The sequence below is a fragment of the Rhea pennata genome, chromosome 6 (genome assembly GCF_028389875.1).
Source record: "Rhea pennata isolate bPtePen1 chromosome 6, bPtePen1.pri, whole genome shotgun sequence".
Lineage (NCBI taxonomy): Eukaryota > Metazoa > Chordata > Aves > Rheiformes > Rheidae > Rhea > Rhea pennata.
Window position 1 is genome coordinate 24,474,798 of NC_084668.1, and position 16,239 is coordinate 24,491,036.

Here is a 16,239-nt window from a genome sequence, read left to right on the forward strand (position 1 = left end):
AGTCTTTTACCCATGTAACCAAATAGTGTTTTTATAAGTTTGTGACAAGTGCTGAGATACAGAAGATGAGTGACAGATCCTACATCCACATAGACAGCATAGTTAAAGAACCATATCCACTAGAGCATTTAGGCTCCTATCTTCCCATTTAAAGTTATATTCATTCCTGTAAGGCATAATATCTATAAAAAGTATTGAACTTTATATAAACAGTAGTATATTAACTCACTATTACAGTTTATCTATTAAATATGCTACTACAGAAAGCTCAGAGATGAGCAGTGAATATTTTGTCAGTGTCTACAGACAACTCAGTGGATTTGAAACTCTCTCAAAAAACCCTGTATTACCTAGTGTCTTACCTTACACTGCTGTTCTTGGATTTGCAAGAAGTCCTTTCAGCACGTATCAGAAGGTTGGTCTAGCTTACTGGTGGAGTCCAGAACACAATTGCTTTTAGCTACTTACCACCACTTTCCTGAAACATTTTTACATTTAATTAAAGGCTGCCTCAAAACTGGAGCTCTCCTTTTCACTAAGGGTAGCCGGCTGTAGTTCTGAGAGCAAATCCCAAAGTGTTCTTTTCAATTAACATGGATGCTGGATACTTTCCACAACACTCCAAAAGGGATGGCTTTTGTTTAGCAACAAATGTATTAGCCTACAGCTAGTGAAAAGAGAGCTAGATTAACTCTAGTTTTTAAGACATTTCTCATATTAATATTGAAACTACACAGTGGAAGTCATTTTGCTGCTTTATCATTTCAGTGCTTTCCTTATTGTTTAGAATCCAACTTACTTCAAGTCTAACAACTTACATTGTTTAAATGCACCTGCAGGAATGCTACATGCTGTTAATAACGGCACTACATTTATTTTCTGTGTTACAGAAATTGCACTCTCTCCTTAGATGTTCTCTTAAAAGACACATTAGAGTGAGTAAATTTCTGCTATTCATACAACTAGCCTCAGCTTGACTATAGAAAACTAAAAATGGATAGGAAAGAATACTAGATTACCAGTAAGATCTTTTTTAAAAAGAAAAACCCTTACTAGTCTTAGTCTATAATAATTAAAACACCTTCAGACTACCACATATATTGGAAACACTTAGAAGCACTTTCCAGATATCTGAGAACTACACACTCTTCTCTTCTGTAAATTCAGCACTACAGAAACTGGGCAGGAGAGACTTGATAGTACATTTTCTATTCGTTGTTTTCTTACTTTAATAGACAACAGCATTACACTAAGTTTTCTCATATGAGTATTTAGACTGCTATTCCCCCTTTGGCCCCCTTTCAAGGAATAAATTGAAGTGCCTGGGTTTCAAGTCAGGTGGTAGTTTTTATCTCTAATAAAGAGAGTTCCTCCCAAGGCCAAGTTTTACCTGCATCTCTGCGGAACTTGTACAAAACTTCAATTTATAACGTTTCAGAGAGAGATCGCAAATACTCATCTTTGTCACCTATCCAAAGATGCATGACATACTTAATACAGGTCCTGAGTTCTGATGCTAATTGGACTAAAAAGGGAAGGTAGATAAGCAGGTCACTGTACCTGCTCTATACTGATAAGGTGATCTAGCTGAGTAGGCCGGAAGAAAGCATAATATTATGGCTTCTGAGGTAGGGCTGTAGAACACTTTGTCTTGGACAGGCTGGAAAAAGGTAATAGTTTAGCTACTCCAAAATGGAAAGAGATCTTGCAGCAACACAGAAGTTTGTTTCAAATCAAAGAACTGTTCTTTTCTCTGTTAGACTCTTGGCATGGAAAGTAGGACACCCATTCAGTGTGCAGCACCCGATTGGGCACCTCCCTGAGGTGACTGGTTTCCCACAGTGCCCGTTTCCTAGGTCTTTGTGATTCACCTTTGGAAGCTCTAGAGTTTCAGGAGTCAACCCCAAAACCGTATGTGATATCTACAGTTGTTTAGTCCACTATAGGCTATCTGTTGTTGGAAGTTACTCCCTTTCCATACGTCATAGAGCAGGAAACATTCAGCTATTTCTTATCTCCTCTGAAAAACAACAGTGGGCATACCTGGTCCAGGAACCCCAGTTGGTCCATATTCCCCAGAGCATTCTGCACCTCAGCTGCTCTTAGTCTCTTCTGTTCTGCTTTGAAAGTCATGCTTATTTATTTCTTAGAGTGAGTACCAGAAGTTAGGCTGAACCCTGTACCGAACGAGATGTGGAACCACCAGACGACAGCTCTTTCCTGCTGCTGAGTATATAAATATACCACTTGGAACAGTCTATCAGCAGTCGAAAATACTGAGTGCAGCTCAGCTTGGAATACCTTACCATGGTGGTTAGTTTTTTTTTTCCTGGGAAATATTTAATCCCTGCATGCTAACAAAGGAACCTAAGTTAATCTTAAGTGAGTACTTTGCCTACTGATCTACTAGTTTGAAAGAGGCAGGAGCTCCTCCTCCATTCTGTGAGCTTAGAATGAAAAGTATGGCCAATCAGAAGTATAACAAAAAACAATCCACAAAGCATTTCAGGACAGCTGGAAGAGCTATTTTAAAAAATATGATAATTTACAAGAGCATGAAAAAGTATCTCATCCTGAAGGAGTGATATGAAGTAAACTAATGGCATATCTGTATCAAGCTTTGTATATTTTTTTAATCTTTGGATATACATATTTTTGATCAGAGTTATATCCTTTTTTATTTTGTATTCCAGTGCTCCTTTGAGGCTACCTATGTGCCATACTGGCTTGAAGTGGTACATCTGTTCCTTCATTATGCTCTGTTCAGATCTTTAAATGCCTGGACCAAACCCCAGACTCCAGATTTACCTGCTATTTTAATATAGCTGAACTATCTCTTCTCTACTTGGCAGTCAGTGTTATTGCACAGAGTGTAGAGTTGAAGATCATAAATTTTTCTTTGTGCCCAATAAATGTGCTTTTTCAATAGGTTAATGCTTGTATCCTGCAATTATTTCAAACAGGTGGGCACTCTGACACTTGCCATTAGCCAGTCCACAACACACAAATGTATTGATCAAGTCAAAGATGCGCATAGTATGACTCGTGCTAATCAATATATTACTCCTCCAAGGGTTTTTGCAATGTAATAAGCAGGAAATGTATATACCACTGCTAAATTTCTGTCTCTTCAGGGAGCAACTGAGTGCACTTATAGAAGAGCTGATGTACTGATTCACAGTAAAGTGAAATTACATTGCCAAATAAAAATTTAATCTTAAGTATATAGGTAAAGTTTTGAGGAAGACTGATGGGTATACTTGCAAAGTTTGCAGGATTATAGCACTTAATATACAGCTACAGAGCTACTGTGTGATCACACCTTTTCCTCCAAAAGGTCTCTAAAATTAACTAGAGCTAGATCTGCTTTTAGACCCCCCCAAGGAAGCCAAATGATGCCACAGGATGTGTTTTTGATGAGGAATTAGTAGTTTCTGTTCCCACTGAGCTAGTGCCAAACATACTCCTCAGTATGCTCTTGGGCAATTTGCTTCTGAAGGTGATATTCTGAAACAGCATATTAGTGGCTGATCTTTAATTTACCATACCTCACTTACCAGCCCTGCAGTTGTAGCTCTACAATAACAATGACAAGCAACAGTCATACATTTTCTGTTAGTCTGGTTACTAAAAAGAAAAAATCTGTTCTCCACAAGCGGTCGCTGAAGTTAATTTTGCTAAGTCTGACACTGTGAATGTATTTTCCTGGAACCTGAATGTGAGGGAGAAAGTCTGGAGAAGGGAAGACTTTCCTTTGGTTGAGGAGGATAGGATTAGAGACCTTCTGGGCAGGCTAGACATCCACAAATCCATGGGCCTGGATGGGATGCATCCACGGGTACTGAAGGAGCTGGCGGATGTTGTTGCCAGGACGCTCTCCATCATCTTTGAAAGGTCCTAGAGAACTGGAGAGGTGCCTGAGGACTGGCAGAAAGCCAACATCACTTCAATCTTCCAAAAGGGCAAGGAGGACCCAGGCAACTACAGGCCGGTCAGCCTCACCTCCATCCCTGGAAAGGTGAGGGAACAGCTCATTCTGGATGTCATCTCCAGACATATGGAGGAAAAGAAGGTGATCAGGAGTAGCCAGCATGGATTCACCAGGGGGAAATCCTCCTTAACTGATCTGATAGCCTTCTCTAATGGAATGACTGGCTGGGTAGACGAGGGGAGAGCAGTGGACGTTGTGTACCTTGACTTCAGCAAGGCTTTTGACACTGTCTCCCATAACATCCTCCTAGAGAAGCTCTGGAAGTGTGTGTTAGATGAGTGGACAGTGAGGTGGATTGAGAACTGGCTGAAAGACAGAGCTCAGAGGGTCGTCGTCAGTGGCGTGGAGTCTAGTTGGAGGCCTGTGGCTAGTGGCGTCCCCCAGGGCTCAGTACTGGGTCCCATCCTGTTCAACGTTTTCATCAATGACCTGGATGAGGGGACTGAGTGCCTCCTCAGCAAGTTTGCTGATGATACCAAGCTGGGAGGAGTGGCTGATACACCCGAGGACTGTGCTGCCATTCAGAGAGACCTGGACAGGCTGGAGAGCTGGGCAGAGAGGAACCTCATGAAGTTCAGCAAGGGCAAGTGCAGAGTACTGCACCTAGGGCAAAATAACTCTAGGCACCAGTACAAGCTGGGGGCTGACCTGCTGGAGAGCAGCTCTGCAGAGAAGGACCTGGGAGTGCTGCTGGATGACAAGTTGACCATGAGCCAGCAATGTGCCCTTCTGGCCAAGAAAGCCAATGGTCTCCTGGAGTGCAGTAAGAGAGTGTTGCCAGCAAGTCAAGGAAGGTGATCCTGCCCCTCTACTCAGCCCTGGTGAGGCCTCATCTCAAGTACTGCATCCAGTTCTGGGCTCCCCAATACAGGAGAGACATGGAGCTACTGAAGAGAGTGCAGCATAGGGCTACAAAGATGATCAGAGGGCTGGAGCATCTGCCCTATGAGGAATGGCTGCGAGAGCTGGGCCTGTTTAGCCTGGGGAAGAGAAGACTGAGGGGGGGATCTGATCAATGTGTGTAAGTACCTGAAGGGAGCTTGTCAAGGGGACGGGGACAAACTCTTTTCAGTTGTTCTGTGTGACGGGACAAGAGGCAATGGGCAGAAATTGAAGCACAGGAAGTTCTGCTTGAACGTGAGGGGGAATTTCTTCCCTGTGAGAGTGATGGAGCACTGGAACAGGTTGCCCAGAGAGGTTGTGGAGTCTCCTTCTCTGGAGATCTTCAAGGCCCGCCTGGATGCAACCCTGTCTAACATGCCCTAGGTGACCCTGCTGAGCAGGAGGGTTGGACTAGATGATCTCCGGAGGTCTCCTTCCAACCTTACTGAATCTGTGATTCTATTGGAGCCTTTGAATCTAGAGGTGAAGTTGGAGATCTTTTTTTCACGTGAGACTTTTTGAGTCGCTCTCCACTGGATCTTTCATTAAATACCAGAGAATAATACATCTAATCTCTAATCAGTGGTTTCATTTGCCACTTTCAGTAAAGTTTGGTGTTCTCTCTGATAAGATGGCAGATAAAGTAGCACATAGAGGGGTTTAATAAGTTGCAGCTAGGATTTTGGGTCAGTGCAAATCAATGTTGACCACAAGAAGAGTAGTTATATTATCTAAAGTTTACAGTAGCAAAAATGATGTAGGGAAAAAGCCATCAACTTCTGTGTACAGAGAGCTGGTTTAACAGAAATAGCTGACGAAAAATGCACGTTATTATCAATACCTAATTTCAGTTTCTACTCTTAAATTTGCCTCATAATGACACTCAATAACTCTCTTTCTTTTAGATCTCAAAGCGCATATACCAAATCTAAGCATTTGCCCCTTTTTCTCTAAATTGAAGATACCTGAATTGAACATTTTCATAAAGTCTTTTGATACTCAAAACACTTACACAAGCTTTATGTAAAAATATAGCAAAACACTACCTCCATTTGACCCATTTCTCAGTGCCCTACTCTATTCAGGGGGTAAAACTCCTTCTGAGAGGCACAAATGGAATCTAGGAATTCTTAATCTCAAAATTCAACATGTAATCCACTGACACAGCGTGGATCATATATTTTAATGGGCAGTGTACATAGATATAAGTGTACTACTGCAAGCAGCTAATGGATTTACTCTTTTAATGGAGGAAGTCTGGGCTGTTAATCTGAAGGCACTGGGTTCAAACCCTACTGATGATCCAACATAAATTGTTGTTTTATTAAGTAAAGACTTAAATATGATTGATATAATTTAAGCTATTTAATCTTCCATTGTAGAATGATTAAGATTCATCCATCTGTTCTATAATCAAAGATGTTAATAAAGTTATGAAGCTAATAGTATAACAAGTGTTTCTACTAATCTCAAATTGTTGGCATAGTTCTCATCTGGGAGCAGTGAGGGACACAGCAGGAGGAACAGTCCGTCTCTATTAGGAGTGATTAGTATAACTTTAAGCTATAATTACTTGGATACATTCACACAGGAGACTGCTACCCAGCCATTAAGCATCCTTAAGAGGATGATCTTTTGTACCAAAAGGTCCAGCAGTTTTTCTAACAATTGAGAAGTTTATCTCCACCAGGTGCCTGCAGGATGACTCATGCATAGGCAGTGTCTCAGATGGACTTCAACTTCTTTTTTCTTTTTTCTTTTTTTTTTAGTGGCTGACAATTAAAAGAAAAAGATGATATATCATATTGCCAAGCTTGCTCATTTAAAGGGATACCTAACGGTTAAATGCCATGACAATTTAACTAAGCTGAAGGCACCTTGTGCTTAGAAGAACATCAGCATATTATCTCAAAATGGAAAGGCAGCCTACTATCACCAAGACTAGTACTCTTAGAGAATCACGAACTTCGCAGTCTGTTTGACACTGACACTTTTTCAAGTGACCTGGAATGAAACCAATGGAAAACACATGAAATCTCAGAGGAATGTTTTCTATCCTGGAGTTTGAGAACTACATTCTTATGTGACTGCTAGGAACAATTCCATGCAGTATAGGTTTGGCAGCTCATGGCTATATTGATTAAAACAGCAAAACATTAACACTTTATACTTCATCATGGCAATGAATTCTCTTTGTCCAGTGCTAGTGTACGTTCTTCCACAACCAGTTCATGCTTACATATAGTTTGTCTAAGCATTCTTGGAAAGAGCACTGAGGTCTAAAAGTTAGGAAAGCCCTATTTTTTCTTCTTTGAAGGTAAGCAAGTAGGGAATCCAAGAGGTAAAACTGATAACTTCAGAACTGCATTTGTGAAATAAAGCAGGCTATGAGTCTGCAGCAAGTTAATACCACAGTGCATAGATGAAGAGTTTTGATAGTCTTTTCTGGTTAAAGAGTCTAGGGGTCAGTTTCAATTTTCTGAAGATAGCTCCTGAAGAAAAGGTGCTACTGCAACGTAACCATGTTTTGCTAAATGAAAAAACACTGAAGAAGGCTTTGAATGCACTTCTGTGATATTGCAAACAATCATGTCATTGTAACTGATGAATATTCATTTAAAATCATGCATGTTCCCCGTGCTCTGCTTCCCTTTGATGGAAAGCTATATAAAACTCAGCCTTTTAATGTGTTACATAGATCTTCTTCTAATTTCCCTTTTAAATCTCAGATTGGCCTCAAATGGTCTTTTCTTATCTAGCTCAACCTTTAAATGAAATAGATATTCTTTCTCTCTCTTTTTATTTCCTTGTTAGATACAAAGCCAATACCATATATCCTTCTCAGCTTTATTCTTGCTACCCTAAATAAGGCTTGTACAGCTGGAGCATGCCTATGTGCTGAAAACTGCAGAGACCTAGAGGTGACCTAAAATGTTTACAGTTTTACCAGGTCTTTTGCACTGGTGACTAAGAGCTGCGTGTATTGGCTGATGAAAGGATCACTTTCACTTCTATTGGTGCTTCTGATAAAATTCCAGATTATATCTGGAATTCTTTTTAAGCTTGCATTTAGTTTTACTGGATTTCAAACTGCCTATACAGTATTCCTGTCCTGTTCCATACCAAGAATGCCTCCCAACTTTGCATCAACTGCAGGGTTCATTAACACATCCATTTGTGGCAATGCCATCAGGAAAATATTGAGTCAACTCTGTAAAACCAATCAGTCTTTGAACTAGTATCATTCTTCCAATAGCTTTCCAATTCAGTTCAGCTAATTATCTCCTGTTTAGCCATTTTCTTACTGATCATTCTTTTGCCAATACTATACTAAATGTTTACATTAGGCACCTTACCAAAAACTTTATTAAACTGACAGTTCAACAAATTTTAAAGTACCAAGTTCACTTTGTGTAAAAGATGAAGATATGTCTATATTTGTTGGAAGCAAGAGTTTTTCTGAAGCACTCAAAGAGATAGTATTTTTACTCACAGACCCGTACTTTATTTTTCAGGTGTTCTACTTCTGCATTTTTACCTTTTCTCAGGACTGTACTCTACTATTTCTGGATTAGTTACTATAATTTCTATCTGCCACCAGTTACTTAAGTTGTCCCCTGCTTCTCTGACTTTATTTTATTCTCATAAACCTTCACCAGCGAAATTCCAACCAGCTCTGCTTTATTTTCAGTAATGACTCTTACCTGTGTTTCCATGGCAGGGGCTATTCTGTCAGTAACCTGCACTTTAAAATGATCTAAATAATTCCTTAAATGCAAAACCAGAAGCTATGACAAAGTCATTACATATTGGAGAAACTGCTTTTCAGACATGCTTACTCAATGGGAGAACAGAATGATTCCTGAATTCCAGAATTATTACCTCAGACAGCATTTCCCCCTGAGTGAAGCCCAACACTCATATATACATTCATAGGGAGAAATCTTTCAGTCTTCTTCAAGTACACAACAAAATTCTTTAATCCTTAAGGGTCATGTGTAAAAGGACAAGCTGTAAAGTCTTTATCTTGTGGCTGTGGGAGAACGAAGAGTTCCTGCCTAATTTGTGTAGCATTATGTCCGGCTCAGTAAATGGCCTTCCCTGTCTCCTTAACCTGGGGAGACCTTTTATAAGGCTCCAGATACAGAACTTTAGCACTGAATTCTTGGTTTTAATTTCAGAAAAAATATGTTTCTAGTCATCATGGCAGAGAAGAATCAGAAGATGACAATCACGTACTCACCTGAAAAAATAAAACAGAAGATGTAGAAAAAAGAACTCACGTTTGATTGCTCAAGTTAGAATTGTGCAATTAAGAAATAAAGATAACAATAAGGATAAGAAATGAAGAAATATAAAATATAAATATACAGACTCACCTAGAAACTTCTCCAATGTTTTCACGAGTTTGCTGACCTCTGACAGCTTAAAGATTTCTCCCTGTGAATGTTCACATCCTCAGAGTCCTTATTCTGTTTCAAGTTTTTATTTATTTTGCCTGAGAAAAGACTGAACAGAAAGTGACCGAGGACTACAGTTAGTTTTGATATCTTATTTACTCAGTACTGAGTTACTTTCAAAGAAAAAATATCCTTCTGAATAGTAAGTTTTTGTTTTTTTCCTGCTTACCTCCCTCTCTTACTGCAAGCTCCATCCATTATGCCCCAAAGAAGGTTTATCTCATGAGTAAAGAATGAACAGTCACCTAGGAAGAGAAATAAATGGGAAATTTTTTATGTCCTTTTCCACTAACTGTGGAGTCAGCAAATGGTACCTTGCATCATTCTATCACAAATCAAATAAATTTAGAATTCTGTAGTGATATTTTTTACATTTTACATTTTAAGTCACTTATTCTACTAACAATTTTTTATATTTGAAAATTCTCTAAATTGAAAAGTTTTGGTAAGAATGTTAAAATGAATGGGAATTAATTAGGCCTCCCTACTGTAAACAGGTAAAACAAGATAATTGCAATTCATGCAACATGTCAGCCACTTTCTCCTGTTCCACAGTAAGCAGCCAATGGGTCTCTTGTAATATTATGCAAGAGCCAAGACCAGCACACGCATCAAAGAAACATGCATGAATTGAAGTGGATAGAGTACAGAGTGTAACATGACAGTCAGGTTAAGCAAAGATACCTCTGTGGTGCCACTTTATCTCTACTGCTCTGTTTGACTGCTATTGAGAGAGAAACACTGTTTAAGAGAAAAAAGATGCTAATTCCACAAAGCTGCAAATGCTCCCTTGTCCCCCTTTGCAAGCCTGTGACAAAGTGCTATGTGTATATCAGGATTTTATCATAAATTTTCTTTGTATTTAGCTTTTATTATTTTAGTAAAACTAAAATTTGTATCAGGATACTGCAAACTTGTTATGTAAGGTTAAATTCAATCACTGTATGTCCTATCGGAAATAGCTTTTTATATAGCTTGCATCCCACATACTTTATCACAGGAACAAAAGCTTTCATAATTTCTTATCTATTTACCTCAATATAAGATCATGAAATGTCAAGCATTCTCTGGATCTCTGTGCACTGAGCTACGGTCTGGATGAGACCCTTAATCCCGAAGAAGACAAGTAGTCTAGTCACTACTCTGCTTAGTCAGAATGAGATTGTAGTCTTTTGTTCCAGCACTACTCTAGAAAATAAAAATAGAGTAGTTTATTCCAGAAAGGTCTTGATTCCCTAGTGCTTTCAGCAGAATCTTCAGTGATAAGTTTAACAGATCTCCCTGTTATTACATTCCCTAAGTTGTCTTTTAACTCTACAGGTTTGGGCTGAGCTAAAGCAGTTAAGGCTCATGGTCCCGTTCAGTGTGTGTGATTCAGCCAAGGTGACAATTTAATATAGGCTCTAAAAAGCCAACTGGTCAGCTTTACTACCTATGCATTGAGAAATCTCTGAGAATTATGGCCTCCTAAGTAACCAACCACGCTCTAAACAGTAATCAAGAATATTCAGTTCATTAGTAAACTTCTGGTTCATAAAGTAGTTATTGGTAGTATGAAACCTATTTTCATTTCATCAGACAGAAAAACTTCTTATTGCAGTGCATTACAATAACAGAAAATTTATCTATAATCACAGCTTCATGAATATATGTCAGAGCCATTCTGAACAGAAAAGTTGCTAATCAGCTTACATTATAAAAACTAAATATTGAAACAAATCACTGACCACTTGGCAGAGTTCTCACTTTATTTCCAAAAAGAGATTAACTGGATTCAAGGTAGGCTCACAGACAGACTATTCTAAATTGGACCAGAAATCATCAGCCACCTACAGTCTGAATTTGACCCCATTATATTAAACAAAGAGCCCTGAGAAATAATTGAGCTGGGAGCTGCAAAACAGCCTAAACCCCTGCTGGCTGACAGTGTCCAGCAGAGAACAAATGAACCCACTACTAATGCTAGTCAACAGCTTCTTCAGAGGATTGAACTTAACCTCTAAAGAAAAAAACAATATTCTGCCTGGTCCTTAAGCAACCAACGTGATGTAGAAAACTGGCCAAATTCTCAGCTAGTGCAGATTGTTAAAGTTCTTTTGAAATCAAAAGAGCAGGGACAATTTAGTTTAAGATCTTGTCATCTTCTCCTTGCAAATCTGAACAAGTAAAAAGAGCAGCAAACTCCAACATTATTCAGTGTGTAGGATTCTGCTTACTCATGTAGGATTTAGAGATGGTACAATTCTTTGGCAGTCCCTGGTGCAAAGACAGAGTGCCTAAAACCACAAATGCATGATTATCTTATGTTTTCATGCACACAAGTTGATGAAGCAGGGGTGCTCCTTTCCAGGCAAATATGTCGCCTCTTATGTGTCACTAGCTCATCAGAAAACACTGTCACATAGGCTATAATTTAGTCCTTCTGCAGTGATGGGAGCTGCCTGAGGTATGGAGGCAAGATTTTTTTTTTTTTTTTTTTTTTTTTTTTTTTTTTTTACTTTTGCATTTTTAACATAGCAGAAGATTATGTACCTCCTGCTCTAGAATAAATTGTGTGGATCTACTGCTATTTCTTCTATTTCTTTTGCAGGCATAAAGAGGAGTACTGTGAATCAATCTACAAACACAAAAGTGTTGATGACTTCTGGCTATCAGCTATAGCTGGTGACATTCATGCTGAAAGTTAATGGAATAAAAACAAGTTTCCCACCTAAATTAGCTGGGGTAGAAAGCCTAGCTGCTATGTAGAGAATTAGAGAATTAAAAAAAAAGAGAGAATTAAAGAAACCATTCCCCACTGAAAACCTTCAGCATACAGTGATTTTGTTCTGAAGACAGCATCTTCCAAAAATCCTTTCATTCTTTTACAGAAGTCAAAAAGGTAGGTAATTAAACCAGAACCTTAAGGTGCTGCTCCACGCAAGGCCTGGTCATGCCACTCCTGTGGTACTCGGACATGTGCCAGCCCTGGGAGCAGGACAGAACACAGAGCCCGTGTAGCAGTGCTTTCTGCTGAGCTGCTGGCTCAGGAAGGAGCAAAGCTGTCCTAGTCAAATGCCTGGTGACTGTACGCTGAAGGTGAGAAGATACTCCTCAACCTGGCACAATTTCAGACTTCAGTCCTTCCACCATAGGGACCTGAAATACAGGGTTTGCCTTGACAGGGTTTTACATTTGGGAAGCAGGTGAGGAGCATGGAAATCCTAGGTAGTCTGAATAAAGAGCTTCTATGTGCTGGAAGAATCAGATCCTCTTGCATTTTGCTAAAAACTCTCTCTGTGTTTAGAATGTAATGGTGAAAATTTTTTCACCATTAGTTTCACCACTGATTAGTTTAGCCTTTTCACGTTCTTTCAAATGGCTGCCTGAGTACAGGAACTTGCAGTTTAGTTCTGAGTTGCAGCAGTCTGATGCAGAGACTGCACATCATCCACAACGTACGCGAACAGTACACTGATAATTCTGGTACCACACAGCAGGTCACTCTGATTAGGACTCTTTTGCCATACATTGTGTTTTGTCTTTTTTCTGCAACTGATCAGGGAATCTCAGAATTAATTAAATCTCTTGATGCACTTGGACAGCTTGTGGAACAAGTAGTAAGGTATTAGAGACACTGAACTTGTTCACTTGATTTCATCTCTGTAACCTGAGCTCCAATTTAATGCTGTATCTCCTACCCTCCTGAAGATTAATTACTGCACCAGTTAGCAAGTCATCTCACCTTCTTTCATATGTGAAAAGTGTAAGTCATTAGAAAGGTAACTCAGGTATTATTCTAGCTTTATCTGTAACTGGTGAAAATTCAGTTAAAGATTTAATGTGTAGCACTACAGCACTTTTCTTAAAACCACCTTTGGGGCCAAGTCAAGCTTGATCATGTTACAGATGGAGGAATATGACTGACATTTAAATTCTGCTTTCAGTTGTCTCAGTATAAACACAGATACCTCACTCCCAATATCAAGTTTTCTGGATTTACACTTGTGTTTGGGAGCAGACGTTAATTCTTTGGATTTTTTTTTTAATATATAATAGCAGTATAGAAATGAGGGACTTATTGCTGGCAGGGCATTGCCGAACTTATCCCGTAATTATAGCATGCGTGTTCTTCCTACTACTTTGCAATGATCTGACACAGTGAAGGATGTATTAGTAGTTCAGAGAAACTGCACAATTATATCGTAGCATTCTGATTGCAAATACCACTGCTCTAGGTCTTGCATGTGCTTAAATAAGACAAGATATACAGAGAACTTGAGCAGACTCCATGTTACGATAACTCTGGCATGAGGAGGTCTGGTGCAAGACTACTAGTTGGCAGCAGAAATGTGTTTGTGCTAGAAATAGAATTCTGGCAGAGAAAGCAAGTACAACAGGCTGAAAACATAACAAGGCAGAGACACTGGAAAGCAAAGCAGTATAGACACCCGTCAGCCTAAGAATGATGTTTTCAAGAGGCTTTAGTTTGTGCACTGGAGAGTAACTTATTTGAAAAGTTAGTAACCAAAATAACATTAATTTCTCGGATACAGAGCCAAGCATGTTTTCCTGTGAATATCAAATCTTTTAAATCTCATAAATTTTCAGAAGTCCGTAAGAGGTGAAAATCTGCCCTTAAATACAGCTTGAGTTTAAGATAGTCTTAAAGGATTTAAGTCCAGCAAACCCAAACACTAGCCGCACAGAGAAAGGTGCATGTACTAGCCCAGGCGAACCTAATTCTGCATCATAGCTTCCTCATGGTCATTTCCTGGCTCCCACAGACTATAGCCAGTTTTTTAGATGACTACTTATAACCTTAACACTTACCACAATTACACACTTAAAAAAAAAAAAAAAAAGCCCAGCATTCCTTAAATGTAACATAAAGCCAAACAATATTGCATATTGCAACTGACAGCGCTCACTAAACTTGATCTCTTGCGTAACTGCATTAAGATTCCTATTTGTAGTACCTAAAATATGGTACTTATACAGTCTTTTCATAACACTGGCAACAGTGATTCTTTCCTTGAACCCGTTGTCCTAGAAAGGCCAAAAGTGGTTTCTGGATTTGTCCACTCGGGGTTAATGGATTTTTACAATAGTGGTTTCAGAATCCAATCTCCACATTGTTTCTCCATACAGCTCTAAAAGGACTACTTACAGCACTGTCAGGAACAAGTAGCTGATGACTCCAGGAACACTTTGAAGACAAGTATTTGTTTTCTTAAGTTTCTTAGGTTCCTTCAGTTATACCCCCTAAAAAAGAAAGACAGCAAGCACAAGCACCGCTGTCTGCTTTAGTAGGGCACCAGGTTGCCTGTTACAGACAACAAGCAACAAGTCTTGCATTAATTCAGATGTCCATCCCTTATCTTGACATCTGAAAATGGCACCTTCTGGCAGCTTCCCCTTTGGTATTGTCTTTCCTTTAAGGATGATGTATTGTGGCAATTTTTTTTATCTACTAGGACCACCAGCAAAGTAGCAATCCTGTTTTTTTTTTCATTGACAGCATTTTTTATAAGTGATTTGGGGCTTTTTTATTGCACAGTAATATTATGTCTGAAAAACTAACATGTGCCTGAAGAAAAAAAGGAATGTTTGATTTGTGTTGCCTGTGTGCATTAATAAGCATTTGAGAGTTTTACATTGCTGAAATGCTACTATTTTTGAACACAGTTAAAACAGTCTTTATCCTAGCGTTGTTTTACATTTAACACCTTAGGTATCTAACATGTCAACAAATGCTGGTTTTGACATTCAGCTCAGCAGGACCTGTGGCTGTGAAGGAATTTCTAGTTGTGTAGGAACCCTGAAAGAAGCCCTTTCTAAGCCTAATGTGATTTTTTTTTTGTTAAAAATTTCTTAATCTGAACAACCTTTTCTGAATTCCACTGTTAACTGTACCACATTTTTTCTTTCTGTTAAGAAATGGAATGAGATAATCATGAATCTACTAAGATTTTTTTTTTTTTTTTACACATCATGTGATACAGAACCTTTCCAAAACATCTTTAAAAGGCTAAAGTCGTGAATCTACTAATTAATGTATTCAATAACAATGGCAATCTAGATGTTTTAGAGAACAGAGAGGAAATTATGTGATCTTCTGCACTACCTGTAATGTTACAGGAAGTACCTTACTATAGGAAACCAGGAGGAAGCAAGCAGTAGAAAGCTTTTTTTTTTTTTTTTTTTTTTTTTCTTTCCTGTCCTCGTCTTTGCAGCAGACAGAGGCTCAGAGCAGCTGCTCTGGCTCGTTCTGGTTGTCATCTCTAACAGGAGGAGCAGGAGAGCAGTAGCTCTCCGAACCTTCCCTCCCTGGGGTAAGTGGTAGAGGCTAATTAGGCAGTATATTTAGTTAACGGGTGTACTAAAGTAGCTAAGGAAGAGTCTTGTCATTCCTTACCATCTTAATAATGAATCTTCTTATTTTATCTTTTCTAACGTCACACCATTATTGTAAATCTATGCTTTGAAATGAAACAATACAAAACTGACAAAGTACTTCATCTTCCAGGTGCAGACGTCCTCAAAACGGGGGTGCAAGGCTTCTCCCAGAATCCTCAGGTATTCAAGCACTAAAAGGTGAGCAGGATAACAGTGCTTTTCCCTTGAATTCTAGAGCCCAGTTTAAGTGCTGGAAACTCAGGGATTTGTGTGGAAGATGATGACCAGCATGGGTTATGAAAACTTTGTACTGTAAACAAAGTAGTGGGGAAAGTGCCCCAAAGCTGAGCGTCACTGGATTTTTTAGCTTTTAATCTTGTGCCCTATGATGGTCACTCAGCTGCCCTGCTTTTTAAAGGTACACAAAACGCAACACTGAACAAATGCAGAAGAATAGTGGAATAGTTTTGTGCTACGTTGAGCTCTGTGAATAAACAGCCTTGCCGGGAGCACTGGAAGCAGGTTATG

General features: G+C 39.1%; 1 long non-coding RNA gene across 4 annotated transcripts in view; it reads left to right on the forward strand.

The window, feature by feature from the left end:
* The first annotated feature begins 15,552 nt into the window (after nt 1-15,552).
* The window catches only part of LOC134142405 (uncharacterized), a 36,426-nt gene continuing 35,739 nt past the window's right edge, over nt 15,553-16,239 (forward strand). For all 4 annotated transcript variants that reach the window (XR_009958865.1, XR_009958863.1, XR_009958864.1 and 1 more), the window contains exons 1-2: nt 15,553-15,647; nt 15,842-15,909. This is a non-coding gene — a long non-coding RNA (uncharacterized LOC134142405). The remainder of the gene's footprint in view (nt 15,648-15,841; nt 15,910-16,239) is intronic.